This window comes from Cryptomeria japonica, unplaced genomic scaffold (assembly GCF_030272615.1).
Source record: "Cryptomeria japonica unplaced genomic scaffold, Sugi_1.0 HiC_scaffold_1071, whole genome shotgun sequence".
Classification (NCBI taxonomy): domain Eukaryota; kingdom Viridiplantae; phylum Streptophyta; class Pinopsida; order Cupressales; family Cupressaceae; genus Cryptomeria; species Cryptomeria japonica.
In genome coordinates, this window is record NW_026729711.1 from 20,001 (window position 1) to 43,031 (window position 23,031).

Below are 23,031 nucleotides of genomic sequence, written 5' to 3' on the forward strand. Positions count from 1 at the left end.
CACCTCGAAGCGGTCTAAGAATCGGGCGCACTTGGGGCGACTACCAGTGCCAACCCCTTATCCCGCGGTGCGTCCGACACACAGAAATTTCCAAGGCGGCCAAGGAGCCTCCCCGCATAGCAATCGGGGTGTGAGGTTACGGATGCAGCATTGATAGCAATCGAGGTGGGAGGCGAAGGATGCAGAAGTGAGAGCCGAGGGATGTAGCAGAGATAGCAATCGGGGTGTGTGATGCAGAAGAGATAGCAATCGAGGTGTGCGGTGGGAAGGGCCCAGCAGCCAGAATGCATGAAGCGACGGATGAAGCAGTGATGACAACCGGGCTGTGAGGAGAGGAGGGATGCAGCCAAGAAAGCAATCAGGGCTCGAGGCAAGGGATGCATCAAGGATAGCAATCATGTTGTGAGGCGAGATTCCAAAGGCTAAACGTGAGAGGCTGCAGGGTCGACTCAGAGAGGTCTATGCATGTGAGAGGCTGAAAGCAAGGTCAACTCGGAGCGGTCTATGCATCGGGCGCGCTTGGGGCGACTACCAGTGCCAACCCCTTATCCCGCGACGCGTCCGACAAAGAGAACGTTCCAAGGCGGCAGAGGAGGTTACCAGCCGAAGGATGCAGTAGCAATAACAGGTATAGTTCCGCGGCGGCCGAGAAGACTCACCGCATAGGAATCGGGATGCGAGGCGAGGGATGCGGCGGGAAGGCCCCGACGGCTAAACGGAAGAGGCTGCAGGGCCGCCTCGGAATGGTCCAAGCATCGGACGCGATTGGGACGACTACCAGTGCCAACCCCTTATCCCGCGATGCGTCCGATACACAGATAGTTCCAAGGCGGCCGAGGAGCCTCACCGCATATCAATCGGGGTGCGAGGCGAGGGATGGGGCGGGAAGGCCCCAACGGCTAGACGGAAGAGGCTTCAGGGCCACCTCGGAATGCTCCAAGCATCGGACGCGCTTGGGGCGACTACCAGTGCCAACCCCTTATCCCGCGATGCGTCCGATACACAGATGGTTCCAAGGCGGCCGAGGAGCCTCACCGCATAGCAATCGGGGGTGCGAGGCGAGGGATGGGGCGGGAAGGCCCCAACGGCTAGACGGAAGAGGCTTCAGGGCCGCCTCGGAATGGTCCAAGCATCGGACGCGCTTGGGGCGACTACCAGTGACAACCCCTCATCCCGCGATGCGTCCGATACGAAGATGGTTCCAAGGCGGCCGAGGAGCCTCACCGCATAGCAATCGGGGTGCGAGGTGGGGGATGCGGCGAGATGGCCCCAACGGCTAGACGGAAGAGGCCACAGGGCCGCGTCGGAATAGTCCAAGCATCGGACGCGCTTGGGGCGACTACCAGTGACAACCCCTTATCCCGCGATGCGTCCGATACGAAGATAGTTCCAAGGCGGCCGAGGAGCCTCACCGCATAGCAATCCGGGTGCGAGGTGGGGGATGCGGCGAGATGGCCCCAACGGCTAGACGGAAGAGGCTGCAGGGCCGCCTCGGAATAGTCCAAGCATCGGACGCGCTTGGGGCGACTACCAGTGACAACCCCTTATCCCGCGATGCTTCCGATACGAAGACAGTTCCAAGGCGGCCGAGGAGCCTCACCGCATAGCAATGGGGGTGCGAGGTGAGGGATGCGGCGAGATGGCCCCAACGGCTAGACGGAAGAGGCCACAGGGCCGCCTCGGAATAGTCCAAGCATCGGACGCGCTTGGGGCGACTACCAGTGACAACCCCTTATCCCGCGATGCATCCGATACGAAGATAGTTCCCAGGCGGCCGAGGAGCCTCACCGCATAGCAATCGGGGTGCGAGGCGAGGGATGCGGCGAGATGGCCCCAAAGGGTAGACGGAAGAGGCTGCGGGGCCGCCTCGGAATAGTCCAAGCATCGAACGCGCTTGGGGCGACTACCACTGCCAACCCCTTATCCCGCGATGCGTCCGATACACAGATAGTTCCGAGGCGGCCGAGGAGCTGGGGGATGCGGCGAGATGGCCCCAACGGCTAGACGGAAGAGGCTGCAGGGCCGCCTCGGAATAGTCCAAGCATCGGACGCGCTTGGGGCGACTACCAGTGACAACCCCTTATCCCGCGATGCGTCCGATACACAGATAGTTCCGAGGCGGCCAAGGAGCCTCACCGCATAGCAATCGTGGTGCGAGGTGGGGGATGCAGCGAGATGGCCCCAACGGCTAGACGGAAGAGGCTGCAGGGCCGCCTCGGAATGGTCCAAGCATCGGACGCGCTTGGGGCGACTACCACTGCCAACCCCTTATCCCGCGATGCGTCCGATACACAGATAGTTCCAAGGCGGCCGAGGAGCCTCACCGAATAGCAATCGGGGTGCGAGGCGAGGGATGCGGCGAGAAAGCCCCAACGGCTAGAGGGAAGAGGCTTCAGGTCCGCCTCGGAATGGTCCAAGCATCGGACGCGCTTGGGGCGACTACCAGTGACAACCCCTTATCCCGCGACGCGTCCGATACACAGATAGTTCCAAGGCGGCCGAGGAGCCTCACCGCATAGCAATCGGGGTGCGAGGCGAGGGATGCGGCGAGAAGGACCCAACGGCTAGACGGAAGAGGCTTCAGGGCCGCCTCGGAATGGTCCAAGCATCGGACGCGCTTGGGGCGACTACCAGTGACAACCCCTTATCCCGCGACGCGTCCGATACACAGATAGTTCCAAGGCGGCCGAGGAGCCTCACCGCATAGCAATCGGGGTGCGAGGCGAGGGATGCGGCGAGAAGGACCCAACGGCTAGACGGAAGAGGCTTCAGGTCCGCCTCGGAATGGTCCAAGCATCGGACGCGCTTGGGGCGACTACCAGTGACAACCCCTTATCCCGCGACGCGTCCGATACACAGATAGTTCCAAGGCGGCCGAGGAGCCTCACCGCATAGCAATCGGGGTGCGAGGCGAGGGATGCGGCGAGAAGGACCCAACGGCTAGACGGAAGAGGCTTCAGGGCCGCCTCGGAATGGTCCAAGCATCGGACGCGCTTGGGGCGACTACCAGTGACAACCCCTTATCCCGCGATGCGTCCGATACACAAATAGTTCCAAGGCGGCCGAGGAGCCTCACCGCATAGCAATCGGGGTGCGAGGCGAGGGATGCGGCGAGAAGGACCCAACGGCTAGACGGAAGAGGCTTCAGGGCCGCCTCGGAATGGTCCAAGCATCGGACGCGCTTGGGGCGACTACCAGTGACAACCCCTTATCCCGCGACGCGTCCGATACACAGATAGTTCCAAGGCGGCCGAGGAGCCTCACCGCATAGCAATCGGGGTGCGAGGCGAGGGATGCGGCAAGAAGGACCCAACGGCTAGACGGAAGAGGCTTCAGGGCCGCCTCGGAATGGTCCAAGCATCGGACGCGCTTGGGGCGACTACCAGTGACAACCCCTTATCCCGCGACGCGTCCGATACACAGATAGTTCCAAGGCGGCCGAGGAGCCTCACCGCATAGCAATCGGGGTGCGAGGCGAGGGATGCGGCGAGAAGGACCCAACGGCTAGACGGAAGAGGCTTCAGGTCCGCCTCGGAATGGTCCAAGCATCGGACGCGCTTGGGGCGACTACCAGTGACAACCCCTTATCCCGCGACGCGTCCGATACACAGATAGTTCCAAGGCGGCCGAGGAGCCTCACCGCATAGCAATCGGGGTGCGAGGCGAGGGATGCGGCGAGAAGGACCCAACGGTTAGACGGAAGAGGCTTCAGGGCCGCCTCGGAATGGTCCAAGCATCGGACGCGCTTGGGGCGACTACCAGTGACAACCCCTTATCCCGCGACGCGTCCGATACACAGATAGTTCCAAGGCGGCCGAGGAGCCTCACCGCATAGCAATCGGGGTGCGAGGCGAGGGATGCGGCGAGAAGGACCCAACGGCTAGACGGAAGAGGCTTCAGGGCCGCCTCGGAATGGTCCAAGCATCGGACGCGCTTGGGGCGACTACCAGTGACAACCCCTTATCCCGCGATGCGTCCGATACACAGATAGTTCCAAGGCGGCCGAGGAGCCTCACCGCATAGCAATCGGGGTGCGAGGCGAGGGATGCGGCGAGAAGGACCCAACGGCTAGACGGAAGAGGCTTCAGGGCCGCCTCGGAATGGTCCAAGCATCGGACGCGCTTGGGGCGACTACCAGTGACAACCCCTTATCCCGCGACGCGTCCGATACACAGATAGTTCCAAGGCGGCCGAGGAGCCTCACCGCATAGCAATCGGGGTGCGAGGCGAGGGATGCGGCGAGAAGGACCCAACGGCTAGACGGAAGAGGCTTCAGGGCCGCCTCGGAATGGTCCAAGCATCGGACGCGCTTGGGGCGACTACCAGTGACAACCCCTTATCCCGCGACGCGTCCGATACACAGATAGTTCCAAGGCGGCCGAGGAGCCTCACCGCATAGCAATCGGGGTGCGAGGCGAGGGATGCGGCGAGAAGGACCCAACGGCTAGACGGAAGAGGCTTCAGGGCCGCCTCGGAATGGTCCAAGCATCGGACGCGCTTGGGGCGACTACCAGTGACAACCCCTTATCCCGCGACGCGTCCGATACACAGATAGTTCCAAGGCGGCCGAGGAGCCTCACCGCATAGCAATCGGGGTGCGAGGCGAGGGATGCGGCGAGAAGGACCCAACGGCTAGACGGAAGAGGCTTCAGGGCCGCCTGGGAATGGTCCATGCATCGCACGCGCTTGGGGCGACTACCAGTGACAACCCCTTATCCCGCGACGCGTCCGATACACAGATAGTTCCAAGGCGGCCGAGGAGCCTCACCGCATAGCAATCGGGGTGCGAGGCGAGGGATGCGGCGAGAAGGACCCAACGGCTAGACGGAAGAGGCTTCAGGGCCGCCTCGGAATGGTCCAAGCATCGGACGCGCTTGGGGCGACTACCAGTGACAACCCCTTATCCCGCGACGCGTCCGATACACAGATAGTTCCAAGGCGGCCGAGGAGCCTCACCGCATAGCAATCGGGGTGCGAGTCGAGGGATGCGGCGAGAAGGACCCAACGGCTAGACGGAAGAGGCTTCAGGGCCGCCTCGGAATGGTCCAAGCATCGGACGCGCTTGGGGCGACTACCAGTGACAACCCCTTATCCCGCGATGCGTCTGATACACAGATAGTTCCAAGGCGGCCGAGGAGCCTCACCGCATAGCAATCGGGGTGCGAGGCAAGGGATGCGGCGAGAAGGACCCAACGGCTAGACGGAAGAGGCTTCAGGGCCGCCTCGGAATGGTCCAAGCATCGGACGCGCTTGGGGCGACTACCGTTGCCAACCCCTTATCCCGCGATGCGTCTGATACACAGATAGTTCCGAGGCGGCCGAGGAGCCTCACCGCATAGCAATCGGGTTGCGAGGCAGATTATTGGGAAGGGAACCCCCTGGGATGCGGCTCAAGCAGTGCCCAAAGGGACTGGAATGCGGAATCACATCGAGAGACCCAAATGCTATACGAGGGCTCAAATCGAATTATCGATTTGGCCACGACATGGACGCATCGGAACGACTACCTTTGCCGAACCACTCGCAATTGCATCCATACCGAAACCAATAGACATTTCCGTTAGAGCCCTCGCATAGCATTCGGGAATCTCGCATGCCCCTCTAAATCGACCAATGCTGGCGCTCAACGAAAATCCGAGCGCTACCACCGTTCGAGCGCCAGCATTGGTCGAGTTAGAGGGGCACGGGGGAGAATGCTCCAGTCAACACCTCCCCTATATAAGTTATTTGTCCGATTCTCGCACAACCGTAGTCTGCCTCGTCGAATCAAACAACGGTCCCAGATTCCGACTTCCGTTCCGTAGAGACCCAAAAGCTAGATGGAGGCTCGCAAGAAAGAGAGTCGGCGCATAGCAATCGGGTTTCTCGAACGTTTAGGGACCGAGCTCACTTGCGGATAGGGCAAAATCCGCCAAGCAACCCAAAAGCTAGACGGGGGCTCGAATCGAATCGCCTAGGCGGCCACAACAACGACGTGTTGGATCGACTACCAGTGCCAAACCATTCAGCAAGACTAGTCTGTGTCGAGGCCGGATAGAGATTCTCAGAGAGCGCCCGTATAGCATTTAGGAGACCTGCCGCGTCCCTCACACTCGACAAATGGTGGTGCACGTTTATAAATCCGAGCGATCCCAACCCTTTCAAGCACCAACATCGGTCGAGATAGAGGGGCACGGAGGGGGCTGCGTGAGACAACACAGTCCCCTATATAAGTTATTTGTCCGATTCTCACACATCCGAAGAATGGTCATCAAATCGGACAACAGCCCAAACTTCCGACTTCCGTCCCAGAAAGCCCAAGAGCTATCTAAAACGTTCATGGCCGGAACTCGATCGCGGCTATACCAGTCCGCCAAGCAACCCAAAAGCTAGACTGGAGCTCTAGTCGAATCACCTCTGTGGCCATTGCAAGGACGTGTTGGAGCGACTACCATTGCCGAACCATTCCGCAGGTCGAGTCCATACCAAGGCCGCATAGAGATTCACGATGAGCTCCTGCATAGCAATCAGGAGACTTGCCGTGTCCATCACAATCGATAAATCCTGGTGCAAGATTTTTGCATCCGAGCGCTCCAACCAGTCGAGCACCAGCATCAATCGACATAAACGGGCACGGGGGGAGGATGCTCGAGAACACTACCTCCCCTATATAAGTTATTTGTCCGATTCTCAAGCAGCCGAAGTCTGGTCATCGAATCGGGTCAAAGACCACAACTTCCGACTTTACCCACAATGCAAGTCATCGAATCGAACATCGGCCCCCGAGTCGGACTCCATGCGTATGTCAGGTCATCGGACCCAAATTCCGCCTTCCTGCGCATGGCGGGCCATCAATATCAACTCGGTCATCGGACCCAAACTCCGCCTTTCTGCGCATGGCACGCCTTCAAATCGGTCATCGGACCCAAATTCCGCCTTCCTGTGCATGGCGGGCCATCAACATCAACTCGGTCATCGGACCCAAATTCCGCCTTTCTGCGCATGGCACGCCATCAACTCGGTCATCGGACCCAAATTCCGCCTTCCTGCGCATGGCAGGTCATCGGACACAAATTCAGACCTCGCCAATATGCCTACGTATCGAATCGGTCATCGGACCCAACTTCCGACTTCATCCATACTGTAGGGTCTTTGAGGTTGGCGCGGTGCGCTCAACCCGGGGAGTCGACCCATCGAAGCATACACCTCCCCTATATAAGCTATTTGTCCGATTCCCACACCTGTGTAGTTTGCACCTCTGACCAGGACATCGACCCCAACTTCCGAACTCGACTGCAACGACGGCACCAGCGCCTTGGTGCGCACCTTGCGACGCACAGTCCCAACATTCGCCTTCCTGCACATGGCAGGTCATCGGACCCAAATTCCGACCTCGCGAGTATGCCTACATATCGAATCGGTCATCGGACACAACTTCCGACTTCATCCATACCGTAGGGTCTTTGAGGTTGGCGCGGTGCGCTCAACCCGGGGAGTCGACCCAACGAAGCATACACCTCCCCTATATAAGCTATTTGTCCGATTCCCACACCTGTGTAGTTTGCACCTCCGATCAGGACATCGACCCCAACTTCCGAACTCGCCTGCAACGACCGAACCAGCGCCTTGGTGCGCACCTTGCAACGCACAGTGCCAACATTCGCCTTCCTGCACATGGCAGGTCATCGGACCCAAATTCCGACCTCGCGAGTATGCCTACATATCGAATCGGTCATCGGACCCAACTTCCGACTTCATCCATACCGTAGGGTCTTTGAGGTTGGCGCGGTGCGCTCAACCCGGGGAGTCGACCCAACGAAGCATACACCTCCCCTATATAAGCTATTTGTCCGATTCCCACACCTGTGTAGCTTGCACCTCCGATCAGGACATCGACCCCAACTTCCGAACTCGACTAAAAAGACCGCACCAGCACCTTGGTGTGCACCTTGCAACGCACAGTGCCAACATTCGCCTTCCTGCACATGGCAGGTCATCGGACCCAAATTCCGACCTCATGAGCATACCTACTAATCGAATCGGTCATCGGACCCAACTTCCGACTTCATCCATACCGTAGGGTCTTTGAGGTTGGCGCGGTGCGCTCAACCTGGGGAGTCGACCCATCGAAGCATACACCTCCCCTATATAAGCTATTTGTCCGATTCCGACACCTGTGTAGTTTGCACCTCCGCTCAGGACATCGACCCCAACTTCCGAACTCGCCTGCAACGACCGAACCAGCGCCTTGGTGCGCACCAAAAGTGCGCACTTTTGGAGGGCACTTTTGTGCGCTCCAAAGGTGCGCACTTTTGGAGGGCACTTTTGTGCGCTCCAAAGGTGCGCACTTTTGGAGGGCACTTTTTGGAGGGCACTTTTGTGCGCTCCAAAGGTGCGCACTTTTGGAGGGCACTTTTTGGAGGGCACTTTTCTGCGCTCCAAAGGTGCGCACTTTTGGAGGGCACTTTTTGGAGGGCACTTTTCTGCGCTCCAAAGGTGCGCACTTTTGGAGGGCACTTTTTGGAGGGCACTTTTCTGCGCTCCAAAGGTGCGCACTTTTGGAGGGCACTTTTTGGAGGGCACTTTTCTGCGCTCCAAAGGTGCGCACTTTTGGAGGGCACTTTTGTGCACTCCAAAGGTGCACACTTTTGGAGGGCACTTTTTGGAGGGCACTTTTCTGCACTCCAAAGGTGCGCACTTTTGGAGGGCACTTTTTGGAGGGCACTTTTGTGCGCTCCAAAGGTGCGCACTTTTGGAGGGCACTTTTTGGAGGGCACTTTTGTGCGCTCCAAAGGTGCGCACTTTTGGAGGGCACTTTTGTGCACTCCAAAGGTGCGCACTTTTGGAGGGCACTTTTCCTGCGCTCCAAAGGTGCACACCTAGGTGAGCACCTTCGACCACACCTTGTAGCACACCAAACTCTGACTTTCGACTTCATCCGCAATGCAGGGTCTTTGAGGTTGGCGCAATGCGCACAACCAGGGGAGTCGACCCATCAAACCCAACACCTCCCCTATATAAGCTATTTGTCTGATTCTCATACATGCGTAGCCTGCAGGAGCAATTAGGACATCGACCCCAACTTTCGGCTTCTAAACGAAAACAAGGTCTTTGAGGTTGGTGTAATGCGAACAACTAGGGGAGTCAACCCATCAAACCCAACACCTCCCCTATATAAGCTATTTGTCTGATTCTCATACATGTGTAGTCTACAGGAGCAATTAGGACATCGACCCCAACTTTTGACTTCTTAACGAAAACAAGGTCTTTGAGGTTGACGTAATGCGCACAACCAGGGGAGTCGACCCATCAAACCCAACACCTCCCCTATATAAGCTATTTGTCCGATTCTCATACATGTGTAGCCTACAGGAGCCATTAGGACATTGACCCCAACTTTTGACTTCTTAACGAAAACAAGGTCTTTGAGGTTGGCGTAATGCGCACAACCAAGGGAGTTGACCCATCAAACCCAACACCTCCCCTATATAAGCTATTTGTCTGATTCTCATACATGTGTAGCCTGCAACAACGATTAGGACATCCACCCCAACTTCTGAATTCGTCTGCGTTGACCGCACCAAAGGTGCACGCCTTGGTGCTCACCAAAATCCGACTTCCGACTTCTTCTGCTATGCGGGGTCTTTGAGGTTGGCGCAGTGCGCACAACCAGGGGAGTCAACCCACCGAATGCAACACCTCCCCTATATAAGCTATTTGTCTGATTCTCATACATGCGTAGACTGCAGCAATGATTAGGACATCCACCCCAACTTTTGACTTCTTAAACAAGACAGGGTCTTTGAAGTTGGTGCAGTGCACACAACCAGGGGAGTCGACCCATCAAACGCAACACCTCCCCTATATAAAGCTATTTGTCCGATTCTCATACGTGTAGTCTGCAGCAGCGATTAGGACATCGACCCCAACTTCCGAATTCGTTTGCATTGACCGCACCAAAGGTGCACGCCTTGGTGTGCACCTTGGAGTGCACTTTGGTGCTCACCTCGGTGCACACTTTGGTGTGCACCTCGGTGTGCACCAAAGGTGCGCACCTTGGAGCGCACCAAAGGTGTACACTTTGGAGCGCACCACATAGGGTCTTTGAGAGGTTGGCGCAGTGCGCACACCAAGGTGGGTGTTGAGGTGCGTGCCGAGGTGGGTGGGTGCTAGGGTGCGCTCCATGGTGGGTGCCAGGGTGGGTGCGTGCTAGGGTGGATTCCAAAGAGGGTCATAGGGTGGGTGCCAAGGTGGGTTGGTGATATAGTGGGTTCAAAGGTGGGTACTAGGGTGGGTTCCAAGGTGGGTCACAAGTTGGGTGCCAGGATGCGTGGGTGTTAGGTTGGGTGCCAAGGTGGGCTCCTGCGTGGGTGGGTGCTAGGGTGGGTTTCAAGGTGGACGCGAGGGCGGGTGCCAAGGTGGGTAACAAGTTGGGTGTTAGGATGGGTGAGTGCTAGAGTGGGTGCCAAGGTGGGTGGGTGCTAAGGTGGATGCCAAGGTGGTTCACAGGGTGGGTGGGTTCTAGGGTGAGTTCCAAGGTGGGTCACAGGTTTAGTGCTAGGGTGCGTGTCAAGGCGGGTGTCGAGGTGCCTGGGTGCTAGGGTGTGGATGCCAATGTGGGTCATAGGGTGGGTACTAGGGTGGGCTGCAATGTGGGTGCCAAGGTGGGTAACATGCTCGGTTGGTTCTAAATTGGGTGTCAGGGTGGGTGTGCACCCACCTTGCCCGAGGTGGGTGCCAAGGTGCCAGTGTGGGTGGGTGCTAAGGTGGATGCCAAGGTGGGTGAGAAGGTGGGTGATAGGTTGAGTGGTAGGATGGGTGGGTGCCAAGATGGGTCACAGGGTGGGTGCAAGGGTGGGTAGGTGCTAGGGTTGGTGTCAGGGTGGGTGGGTGCTAGGTTGGGTTCCAAGGTGGGTGCGAGGGTGAGTGTCAAGGTGGGTCACAGGTTAGGTGCTAGGATGGGTGAGTGCTAGGGTGCAAAGGTGCCAGGGTGGGTGCTAGGATGGGTCGATGCTAGGGTGAGTGGCAAGGTGGGTCCACAAGTGTCAAGGTGGGTGCCGAGGTGGGTGCCAACTTGGGTTCCAAGGTGGGTGCCAAGTGGGCGACTGCTATGGTGGATGCCAAGGTGGGTCACGGGGTGGGTGCCAAGTTGCTAGGTTGTGTTCCAAGGTGGGTGCCAACGTGGCTGCTAGGGTGCGTGGGTTAAAGGGTGTGTCACAACGTGGGTGCCAGGATGGGTGCGCACCCACACTGGCCAAGACGGGTGCAAGGTTGGGTTCCAAGCCCGGTCACAGGCTGGGTGCTAGGATGGGTGGGTGCCAAGGTGGGCACCAGGGTGGGTGCACCCACCCTGGCCAAGGTGGGTCACGGGGTGGGTCCTAGGGTGGGTAACAGGGTGGGTACTAAGGTGCGTGCCAAGGTGGGTCATGGGGTGGGTGCCAAGGTGGGCACCAGGGTGGGTGTGCACCAACCCTAGCCAGGGTAGGTCACGGGGTGGTTGTCGGGGTGGGCGTCAAGGAGCCAAGGTGGGTGGCAAGTAGCCAAGTTGCGTGCCAAGGTGGGTGTCGGGGTGGGTGCCAAGGATCCAAGGTGGGTGCCAAGGAACCAAGGTGGGTGTCTGGGTGGGTGCCGAGGTGGGAGCCAGGGTGGGTCCCAAGGTGAGTGCAAAGGTGGGTGCCAGGGTCAAGGTGAGTGCCAATGTGGGTTCCAAGGTGCCAGGGTCAGGGTGAGTGCCAATGTGGGTTCAAAGGTGCTAAGTTGGGTGCGAGGTTGGGTGCGAGGGTGGGTGGGTGCCAAGGTGTGCTAGGTGGAAGCCCGGGTGGGTCGGCATCCCATGGGTGTCGAGTTGGGTGCCTGATGGGTGCTTCTTGTCAAGTTTTAGTCGTCGGGACTCATTTCGAGCCTTAGAGGTCGTTTCTTGTCCGGTTGCCCTGTCTTCGACCTGGGAACCCAATTTTGGTCCTCGGGTCCCATTTTTTTTTGTCTCGCATCCCACTTTTGGCCTGTGGCCTTTTCGGGGTCGATTCTCGTTTTGGGCATCAGAGCATGTTTCTTCTCCTAAAACCCAATATTTGTTTATTAAGTCTCGGAACACATTTTTGTTCTCGTGGACCCATCATGGGTCTTGGAACGCATTTGTGGTCCTTGGGTCCCATTTTGCATCCCGAAACTTGTGTTTTGGTGCTTGATCCCTATTTTGGGTGCCCACCTTGCACCAAGTGCGCACCCGGGGCAAACCGAGCGCCTTGGTGCACCGGGGCAAGATCGAGCGTGCACCCGAGGCGCCCCGAACATGCACCAAGGTGCACTCGGCCCACATGTGAGCGCAGGTCGTTGCGCCCGAGGTGGTGTGTGGGCACCGCGTTGCAGACGGGACACTGCACGCACACGACGCCCCGTCCAGGTGCACGCACGTAGGCCGGGCCGGGTGCACACCCGACGCCCTAGCAAGGTGCGCGCACCCGGGCAGGGCTCACACTTGGCGAACGGGGCGCACTTCGCGAGGGAGGGTGTGCACCTCGACGGGGGTGGGTGGCCGGGGTGGATTCGCACGTGGGTCGCGGTTTGCTAAGTACACACTGCGACAAGCTCATAACGGGTGCGATCATACCAGCGTTAGTGCACCGGATCCCATCAGAACTCCGCAGTTAAGCGCGCTTGGGCCGGAGTAGTACTGGGATGGGTGACCTCCCGGGAAGTCCCGGTGTTGCACCCTTTTTTAGTTTTTCGCCGGGCGTCGCAATGCTATTTGAATAAACCTTTTGCCCGTTTGCGTTCTCGTCGGGGCCGGGCCGGGCCGGGGTGCGCTGCCCGCACTACCGCGCGCGCGGGGGCGACACCGAGCGCGCACCCGAGGCGCCCCGAGCACACAGGCCACGGTGCAACCCGGGCGTTGTGCGCGCACCCCGGTGCGCCCGAGGTGCTGCGCGCGCACCCAGGTGAAATCGGTGTGCACCTCGGCCAGTGCGCGCTCGGTCGAGTCGCGCACGTTGGCCAAGGTGCACGGTGATGTTTCTTACTCTAAGGTTCCGCACCAGACGCCCGGGACAGGTGAGCGAAGCTGGGCGGGGCCGGGTGCGCGGCCGGGGCAGGTGCACGCAGCTGGAGAGAGCTTTGGAGCACACCAGAGGTGCGCACCTTGGAGCACACTTCGGAGCGCACCAATGATGCGCTCCATTCAAAAGTTTCCTGAAAAGGCAAAAAAAGTTGAGATTATAGAATTTCCCACTTGAGAGATTGTAAAAAAAAAAAATTTAAAATGAAGGAAACGCGGGTGCCAAGGTGTGCGCGCCCGGGTGCGCAGCCCAGCCAAGGTGTGCGCACCAAGGCGCCCACCCTGGCGAAGGTGCACGCAAGGTGCGCACCCGAGGCAAACCGGACAATTAACCCAACTTTCGACTTCGCGCGCACCTGCGCACCTTGGAGCGCACTTCGGAGCGCTCCTTGGTGCGCACCAATCTTGGGCACCTCGGAGTGCACCATGGCGCCCACCAAGGTGCGCACCCGGGGCAAACCGAGCTCCGACTTCGTGCGCACCTTGGAGCGCACGAAAGGTGCGCACCATGGCGCCCACCAAGGTGCGCAGCCCAGCCAAGGCGTGCGCATCAAGGTGCGCACCCTGGCGAAGGTGCGCACCCGGGGCAAACCGAGCTCCGACTTCGTGCGCACCTTGGAGCGCACAAAGGGTGCGCAACCCAGCCAAGGTGTGCGCACCCCGGGCAAACCGAGCTCCGAATCGTGCGCACCTTGGAGCACACTTCGGAGCCCTCCTTGGTGCGCACCGATGTTGCGCACCTCGGAGCGCACCCGGGGAAAACAATGCAATTAACCCGACTTTCGACTTCGTGGGCACCTCGGAGCGCTCTCGGGTTCGCACCTCGGAGCACACCGAGGTGCGCACCTTTGATGCGCTGCCTTCACCAATTTCCAGAAAAGGCAAGAAAACATTGAGAAGGTGTGCGCACCGAGGTGCCCACCCTGGCGAAGGTGCACGCGAGGTGCGCACCCGGGGCAAACCGGGCTCCGACTTCGTGCACGCCATGCTGCGCACCTTGGAGGGCCATGGTGCGCACCTTGGAGCACACTTCGGAGCGCTCAATGGTGCCCAACCCAGCCAAGGTGCCCACCGCGGCGAAGGTGCACGCGAGGTGCGCACCCGGGGCAAACCGGGCTCCGACTTCGTGCACGCCGCACCTTGGAGCACACTTCGGAGCGCTCCTTGGTGCGCACCAGGGCGCGCAACCCAGCCGAGGTGCCCACCCCGGCGAAGGTGCACGCGGGGTGCGCACCCGGGGCAAACCGGGCTCCGACTTCGTGCACGCCATGGTGCCCACCGCGGCGAAGGTGCACGCGAGGTGCGCACCCGGGGCAAACCGGGCTCCGACTTCGTGCACGCCGCACCTTGGAGCACACTTCGGAGCGCTCCTTGGTGCGCACCAGGGCGCGCAACCCAGCCGAGGTGCCCACCCCGGCGAAGGTGCACGCGAGGTGCGCACCCGGGGCAAACCGGGCTCCGACTTCGTGCACGCCATGGTGCCCACCGCGGCGAAGGTGCACGCGAGGTGCGCACCCGGGGCAAACCGGGCTCCGACTTCGTGCACGCCGCACCTTGGAGCACACTTCGGAGCGCTCCTTGGTGCGCACCATGGTGCCCACCAGGGCGCGCAACCCCGCCGAAGGTGCACGCGAGGTGCGCACCCGGGGCAAACCGGGCTCCGACTTCGTGCACGCCGCACCTTGGAGCACACTTCGGAGCGCTCCTTGGTGCGCACCAGGGCGCGCAACCCCGCCGAAGGTGCACGCGAGGTGCGCACCCGGGGCAAACCGGGCTCCGACTTCGTGCACGCCATGGTGCGCACCAGGGTGCCCACCGCGGCGAAGGTGCGCACCCGGGGCAAACCGGGCTCCGACTTCGTGCACGCCGCACCTTGGAGCACACTTCGGAGCGCTCCTTGGTGCGCACCAGGGCGCGCAACCCAGCCGAGGTGCCCACCCCGGCGAAGGTGCACGCGAGGTGCGCACCCGGGGCAAACCGGGCTCCGACTTCGTGCACGCCATGGTGCCCACCGCGGCGAAGGTGCGCACCCGGGGCAAACCGGGCTAGGACTTCGTGCACGCCGCACCTTGGAGCACACTTCGGAGCGCTCCTTGGTGCGCACCATGGTGCCCACCAGGCCGCGCAACCCAGCCAAGGTGTGCGCACCAAGGTGCACGCGAGGTGCGCACCCGGGGCAAACCGGGGTCCGGCTTCGTGCACGCCGCACCTTGGAGCACACATCGGGGCGCTCCCGGGTTCGCACCGGCGTTGCGCACCGTGGTGGGCACCTCGGAGCGCACCGTGGTGGGCACCTCGGAGCACACCAAGGTGGGCAGCGAGGTGCGCACCTTTGATGCGATGCCTTCACTAATTTCCATAAAAGGCAAAAAAAAACGAGATTTTAAAATTTCCGTTTTGAAAGATAGTGAGAAAAAGGGAATGCTGGTGCCATCTTGAGCCCGCCCTGGTGCGCAGCCCAGCCAAGGTGTGCGCACCAAGGTGCCCACCCTGGCGAAGGTGCGCGCCCGGGCAATTAACCCAACTTCCAACTTCGCGCGCGCCAGGGTGGGAGCGCACCCAACAACCGGGCCTGGGAAGAGCCAATGCGAGAAACCCCACCAAACGCTCTGACAAAAAAAGAGGGGGCGCTCCAGTAACCCCGCTTCGGAGCGCACCCTGGGCAAACCCAGCGAGGGTGCCCACCCCGGCCAAGGTGCAGGCGAGGTGCGCACCCGGGGCAAACCGGGCTCCGACAACGTGCACGCCGCACCTTGGAGCACACTTCGTAGCGCTCCCGGGTGCGCACCTCAGAGCACACCAAGGTGGGCAGCGAGGTGCGCACCTTTGATGCGCTGCCTTCACTAATTTCCAGAAAAGGCAAAAAAAAGAGGAGATTTTAAAATTTCCGTTTTGAAAGATAGTGAAAAAAACGGAACGCGGGTGCCATCTTGAGCCCGCCCTGGTGCACAGCCCAGGTAAGGTGCCCACCCTGGCAAAGGTGCGCACCCGGGCAATTAACCCTACTTCCGACTTCGTGCGCGCCAGGGTGGCAACCGGGCCTGGGAAGAGCCAATGCGAGAAACCCCACCAAACGCTCCGACAAAAAAAGAGGCGGCGCTCCAATAACCCCGCTTCGGAGCGCAGCCGGGGCAAACCCAGCCAAGGTGCCCACCCCGACGAAGGTGCACGCGAGGTGCGCACCCGGGGCAAACCGGGCTCCGACAACGTGCACGCAGCACCTTGGAGCACACTTCGAAGCACTCCCGGGTGCCCACCGGCGTTGCGCACCGTGGTGGGCAGCGAGGTGCGCACCTTTGATGCGCTGCCTTCACTAATTTCCAGAAAAGGCAAAAAAAAATGAGATTTTAAAATTTCCGTTTTGAAAGATAGTGAAAAAAACGGAACGCGGGTGCCATCTTGAGCCCGCCCTGGTGCGCAGCCCAGGCAAGGCATGCGCACCAAGGTGCCCACCCGCGGTGCACGCCCGGGGCAAACCGGGCTCCGACTTCGTGCAGGCCGCACCTTGGAGCACACTTCGGAGCGCTCCTTGGTGCGCACCATGGTGCCCACCAGGGCGCACCCGGGGCAAACCGGGCTCCGACTTCGTGCACGCCGCACCTTGGAGCACACATCGGAGCGCTCCCAGGTTCGCACCAGCGTTGCGCACCTTTGATGCGCTGCCTTCACTAATTTCCAGAAAAGGCAAAAAAAAACGATATTTTAAAATTTCCGTTCTGAAAGATAGTGAAAAAAACGGAACGCGGGTGCCATCTTGAGCCCTTCTTGGTGCGCAGCCCAGGCAAGTTGTGCGCACCAAGGTGCCCACCCTGGCGGAGGTGCGCGCCCGGGGCAAACCGGGCTCCGACTTCGTGCACTGCATGGTGCCCACCAAGGCGCGCAACCCAGCCAAGGTGCCCACCGCAGCGAAGGTGCACGCGAGGTGCGCACCCGAGGTGCACACCCGGGGCAAACCGAGCTCCGACTTCGTGCACGCCGCACCTTGGAGCACACTTCAGAGCGCTCCTTGGTGCGCACCAGGGCGCGCAACCCAGCCAAGGTGCTCACCCCGGCGAAGGTGCACGCGAGGTGCGCACCCGGGGCAAGCCGGGCTCGGACTTCGTGCACGCCGCACCTTGGAGCACACATCGGAGCGCTCCCGGGTTCGCACCAGCATTGCGCACCTTTGATGCGCTGCCTTCACTAATTTCCAGAAAAGGCAAAAAAAAAAAAAAAACGAGATTTTAAAATTTCCGTTTTGAAAGATAGTGAAAAAAACGGAACGCGGGTGCCATCTTGAGCCCGCCCTGGTGTGCAGCCCAGGCAAGTTGTGCGCACCAAGGCACCCACCCTGGCCAAGGTGGGTCACGGGGTGGGTCCTAGGGTGGGTAACGGGGTGGGTACTAAGGTGCGTGCCAAGGTGGGTCATGGGGTGGGTGCCAAGGTGGGCACCAGGGTGGGTGTGCACCAACCCTAGCCAGGGTAGGTCACGGGGTGGTTGTCGGGGTGGGCGTCAAGGAGCCAAGGTGGGTGGCAAGTAGCCAAGTTGCGTGCCAAGGTGGGTGTCGGGGTGGGTGCCAAGGATCCAAGGTGGGTGCCAAGGAACCAAGGTGGGTGTCTGGGTGGGTGCCGAGGTGGGAGCCAGGGTGGGTCCCAAGGTGAGTGCAAAGGTGGGTGCCAGGGTCAAGGTGAGTGCCAATGTGGGTTCCAAGGTGCCAGGGTCAGGGTGAGTGCCAATGTGGGTTCAAAGGTGCTAAGTTGGGTGCGAGGTTGGGTGCGAGGGTGGGTGGGTGCCAAGGTGTGCTAGGTGGAAGCCCGGGTGGGTCGGCATCCCATGGGTGTCGAGTTGGGTGCCTGATGGGTGCTTCTTGTCAAGTTTTAGTCGTCGGGACTCATTTCGAGCCTTAGAGGTCGTTTCTTGTCCGGTTGCCCTGTCTTCGACCTGGGAACCCAATTTTGGTCCTCGGGTCCCATTTTTTTTTGTCTCGCATCCCACTTTTGGCCTGTGGCCTTTTCGGGGTCGATTCTCGTTTTGGGCATCAGAGCATGTTTCTTCTCCTAAAACCCAATATTTGTTTATTAAGTCTCGGAACACATTTTTGTTCTCGTGGACCCATCATGGGTCTTGGAACGCATTTGTGGTCCTTGGGTCCCATTTTGCATCCCGAAACTTGTGTTTTGGTGCTTGATCCCTATTTTGGGTGCCCACCTTGCACCAAGTGCGCACCCGGGGCAAACCGAGCGCCTTGGTGCACCGGGGCAAGATCGAGCGTGCACCCGAGGCGCCCCGAACATGCACCAAGGTGCACTCGGCCCACATGTGAGCGCAGGTCGTTGCGCCCGAGGTGGTGTGTGGGCACCGCGTTGCAGACGGGACACTGCACGCACACGACGCCCCGTCCAGGTGCACGCACGTAGGCCGGGCCGGGTGCACACCCGACGCCCTAGCAAGGTGCGCGCACCCGGGCAGGGCTCACACTTGGCGAACGGGGCGCACTTCGCGAGGGAGGGTGTGCACCTCGACGGGGGTGGGTGGCCGGGGTGGATTCGCACGTGGGTCGCGGTTTGCTAAGTACACACTGCGACAAGCTCATAACGGGTGCGATCATACCAGCGTTAGTGCACCGGATCCCATCAGAACTCCGCAGTTAAGCGCGCTTGGGCCGGAGTAGTACTGGGATGGGTGACCTCCCGGGAAGTCCCGGTGTTGCACCCTTTCTTAGTTTTTCGCCGGGCGTCGCAATGCTATTTGAATAAACCTTTTGCCCGTTTGCGTTCTCGTCGGGGCCGGGCCGGGCCGGGGTGCGCTGCCCGCACTACCGCGCGCGCGGGGGCGACACCGAGCGCGCACCCCGAGGCGCCCCGAGCACACAGGCCACGGTGCAACCCGGGCGTTGTGCGCGCACCCCGGTGCGCCCGAGGTGCTGCGCGCGCACCCAGGTGAAATCGGTGTGCACCTCGGCCAGTGCGCGCTCGGTCGAGTCGCGCACGTTGGCCAAGGTGCACGGTGATGTTTCTTACTCTAAGGTTCCGCACCAGACGCCCGGGACAGGTGAGCGAAGCTGGGCGGGGCCGGGTGCGCGGCCGGGGCAGGTGCACGCAGCTGGAGAGAGCTTTGGAGCACACCAGAGGTGCGCACCTTGGAGCACACTTCGGAGCGCACCAATGATGCGCTCCATTCAAAAGTTTCCTGAAAAGGCAAAAAAAGTTGAGATTATAGAATTTCCCACTTGAGAGATTGTAAAAAAAAAAAATTTAAAATGAAGGAAACGCGGGTGCCAAGGTGTGCGCGCCCGGGTGCGCAGGCCCAGCCAAGGTGTGCGCACCAAGGCGCCCACCCTGGCGAAGGTGCACGCAAGGTGCGCACCCGAGGCAAACCGGACAATTAACCCAACTTTCGACTTCGCGCGCACCTGCGCACCTTGGAGCGCACTTCGGAGCGCTCCTTGGTGCGCACCAATCTTGGGCACCTCGGAGTGCACCATGGCGCCCACCAAGGTGCGCACCCGGGGCAAACCGAGCTCCGACTTCGTGCGCACCTTGGAGCGCACGAAAGGTGCGCACCATGGCGCCCACCAAGGTGCGCAGCCCAGCCAAGGCGTGCGCATCAAGGTGCGCACCCTGGCGAAGGTGCGCACCCGGGGCAAACCGAGCTCCGACTTCGTGCGCACCTTGGAGCGCACAAAGGGTGCGCAACCCAGCCAAGGTGTGCGCACCCCGGGCAAACCGAGCTCCGAATCGTGCGCACCTTGGAGCCACTTCGGAGCCCTCCTTGGTGCGCACCGATGTTGCGCACCTCGGAGCGCACCCGGGGAAAACAATGCAATTAACCCGACTTTCGACTTCGTGGGCACCTCGGAGCGCTCTCGGGTTCGCACCTCGGAGCACACCGAGGTGCGCACCTTTGATGCGCTGCCTTCACCAATTCCAGAAAAGGCAAGAAAACATTGAGAAGGTGTGCGCACCGAGGTGCCCACCCTGGCGAAGGTGCACGCGAGGTGCGCACCCGGGGCAAACCGGGCTCCGACTTCGTGCACGCCATGCTGCGCACCTTGGAGGGCCATGGTGCGCACCTTGGAGCACACTTCGGAGCGCTCAATGGTGCCCAACCCAGCCAAGGTGCCCACCGCGGCGAAGGTGCACGCGAGGTGCGCACCCGGGGCAAACCGGGCTCCGACTTCGTGCACGCCGCACCTTGGAGCACACTTCGGAGCGCTCCTTGGTGCGCACCAGGGCGCGCAACCCAGCCGAGGTGCCCACCCCGGCGAAGGTGCACGCGGGGTGCGCACCCGGGGCAAACCGGGCTCCGACTTCGTGCACGCCATGGTGCCCACCGCGGCGAAGGTGCACGCGAGGTGCGCACCCGGGGCAAACCGGGCTCCGACTTCGTGCACGCCGCACCTTGGAGCACACTTCGGAGCGCTCCTTGGTGCGCACTCAGGGCGCGCAACCCAGCCGAGGTGCCCACCCCGGCGAAGGTGCACGCGAGGTGCGCACCCGGGGCAAACCGGGCTCCGACTTCGTGCACGCCATGGTGCCCACCGCGGCGAAGGTGCACGCGAGGTGCGCACCCGGGGCAAACCGGGCTCCGACTTCGTGCACGCCGCACCTTGGAGCACACTTCGGAGCGCTCCTTGGTGCGCACCATGGTGCCCACCAGGGCGCGCAACCCCGCCGAAGGTGCACGCGAGGTGCGCACCCGGGGCAAACCGGGCTCCGACTTCGTGCACGCCGCACCTTGGAGCACACTTCGGAGCGCTCCTTGGTGCGCACCAGGGCGCGCAACCCCGCCGAAGGTGCACGCGAGGTGCGCACCCGGGGCAAACCGGGCTCCGACTTCGTGCACGCCATGGTGCGCACCAGGGTGCCCACCGCGGCGAAGGTGCGCACCCGGGGCAAACCGGGCTCCGACTTCGTGCACGCCGCACCTTGGAGCACACTTCGGAGCGCTCCTTGGTGCGCACCAGGGCGCGCAACCCAGCCGAGGTGCCCACCCCGGCGAAGGTGCACGCGAGGTGCGCACCCGGGGCAAACCGGGCTCCGACTTCGTGCACGCCATGGTGCCCACCGCGGCGAAGGTGCGCACCCGGGGCAAACCGGGCTAGGACTTCGTGCACGCCGCACCTTGGAGCACACTTTGGAGCGCTCCTTGGTGCGCACCATGGTGCCCACCAGGCCGCGCAACCCAGCCAAGGTGTGCGCACCAAGGTGCACGCGAGGTGCGCACCCGGGGCAAACCGGGTCCGGCTTCGTGCACGCCGCACCTTGGAGCACACATCGGGGCGCTCCCGGGTTCGCACCGGCGTTGCGCACCGTGGTGGGCACCTCGGAGCGCACCGTGGTGGGCACCTCGGAGCACACCAAGGTGGGCAGCGAGGTGCGCACCTTTGATGCGATGCCTTCACTAATTTCCATAAAAGGCAAAAAAAAAACGAGATTTTAAAATTTCCGTTTTGAAAGATAGTGAGAAAAAGGGAATGCTGGTGCCATCTTGAGCCCGCCCTGGTGCGCAGCCCAGCCAAGGTGTGCGCACCAAGGTGCCCACCCTGGCGAAGGTGCGCGCCCGGGCAATTAACCCAACTTCCAACTTCGCGCGCGGCCAGGGTGGGAGCGCACCCAACAACCGGGCCTGGGAAGAGCCAATGCGAGAAACCCCACCAAACGCTCTGACAAAAAAAGAGGGGGCGCTCCAGTAACCCCGCTTCGGAGCGCACCCTGGGCAAACCCAGCGAGGGTGCCCACCCCGGCCAAGGTGCAGGCGAGGTGCGCACCCGGGGCAAACCGGGCTCCGACAACGTGCACGCCGCACCTTGGAGCACACTTCGTAGCGCTCCCGGGGTGCGCACCTCAGAGCACACCAAGGTGGGCAGCGAGGTGCGCACCTTTGATGCGCTGCCTTCACTAATTTCCAGAAAGGCAAAAAAAAGAGGAGATTTTAAAATTTCCGTTTTGAAAGATAGTGAAAAAAACGGAACGCGGGTGCCATCTTGAGCCCGCCCTGGTGCACAGCCCAGGTAAGGTGCCCACCCTGGCAAAGGTGCGCACCCGGGCAATTAACCCTACTTCCGACTTCGTGCGCGCCAGGGTGGCAACCGGGCTGGGAAGAGCCAATGCGAGAAACCCCACCAAACGCTCCGACAAAAAAGAGGCGGCGCTCCAATAACCCCGCTTCGGAGCGCAGCCGGGGCAAACCCAGCCAAGGTGCCCACCCCGACGAAGGTGCACGCGAGGTGCGCACCCGGGGCAAACCGGGCTCCGACAACGTGCACGCAGCACCTTGGAGCACACTTCGAAGCACTCCCGGGTGCCCACCGGCGTTGCGCACCGTGGTGGGCAGCGAGGTGCGCACCTTTGATGCGCTGCCTTCACTAATTTCCAGAAAAGGCAAAAAAAAATGAGATTTTAAAATTTCCGTTTTGAAAGATAGTGAAAAAAACGGAACGCGGGTGCCATCTTGAGCCCGCCCTGGTGCGCAGCCCAGGCAAGGCATGCGCACCAAGGTGCCCACCCGCGGTGCACGCCCGGGGCAAACCGGGCTCCGACTTCGTGCAGGCCGCACCTTGAGCACACTTCGGAGCGCTCCTTGGTGCGCACCATGGTGCCCACCAGGGCGCACCCGGGGCAAACCGGGCTCCGACTTCGTGCACGCCGCACCTTGGAGCACACATCGGAGCGCTCCCAGGTTCGCACCAGCGTTGCGCACCTTTGATGCGCTGCCTTCACTAATTTCCAGAAAAGGCAAAAAAAAACGATATTTTAAAATTTCCGTTCTGAAAGATAGTGAAAAAAACGGAACGCGGGTGCCATCTTGAGCCCTTCCTGGTGCGCAGCCCAGGCAAGTTGTGCGCACCAAGGTGCCCACCCTGGCGGAGGTGCGCGCCCGGGGCAAACCGGGCTCCGACTTCGTGCACTGCATGGTGCCCACCAAGGCGCGCAACCCAGCCAAGGTGCCCACCGCAGCGAAGGTGCACGCGAGGTGCGCACCCGAGGTGCACACCCGGGGCAAACCGAGCTCCGAC

General features: G+C 61.2%; 2 non-coding genes across 2 annotated transcripts; both read left to right on the forward strand.

Annotated features, from left to right (window-relative positions):
• Positions 1-12,575: 12,575 nt before the first annotated feature.
• Positions 12,576-12,694, forward strand: LOC131873124 (5S ribosomal RNA). Its single transcript, XR_009371159.1, has one exon. It is a non-coding gene; the product is annotated as a 5S ribosomal RNA (ribosomal RNA).
• Positions 12,695-18,609: 5,915 nt separating this feature from the next.
• Positions 18,610-18,728, forward strand: LOC131873125 (5S ribosomal RNA). Its single transcript, XR_009371160.1, has one exon. It is a non-coding gene; the product is annotated as a 5S ribosomal RNA (ribosomal RNA).
• Positions 18,729-23,031: the final 4,303 nt, after the last annotated feature.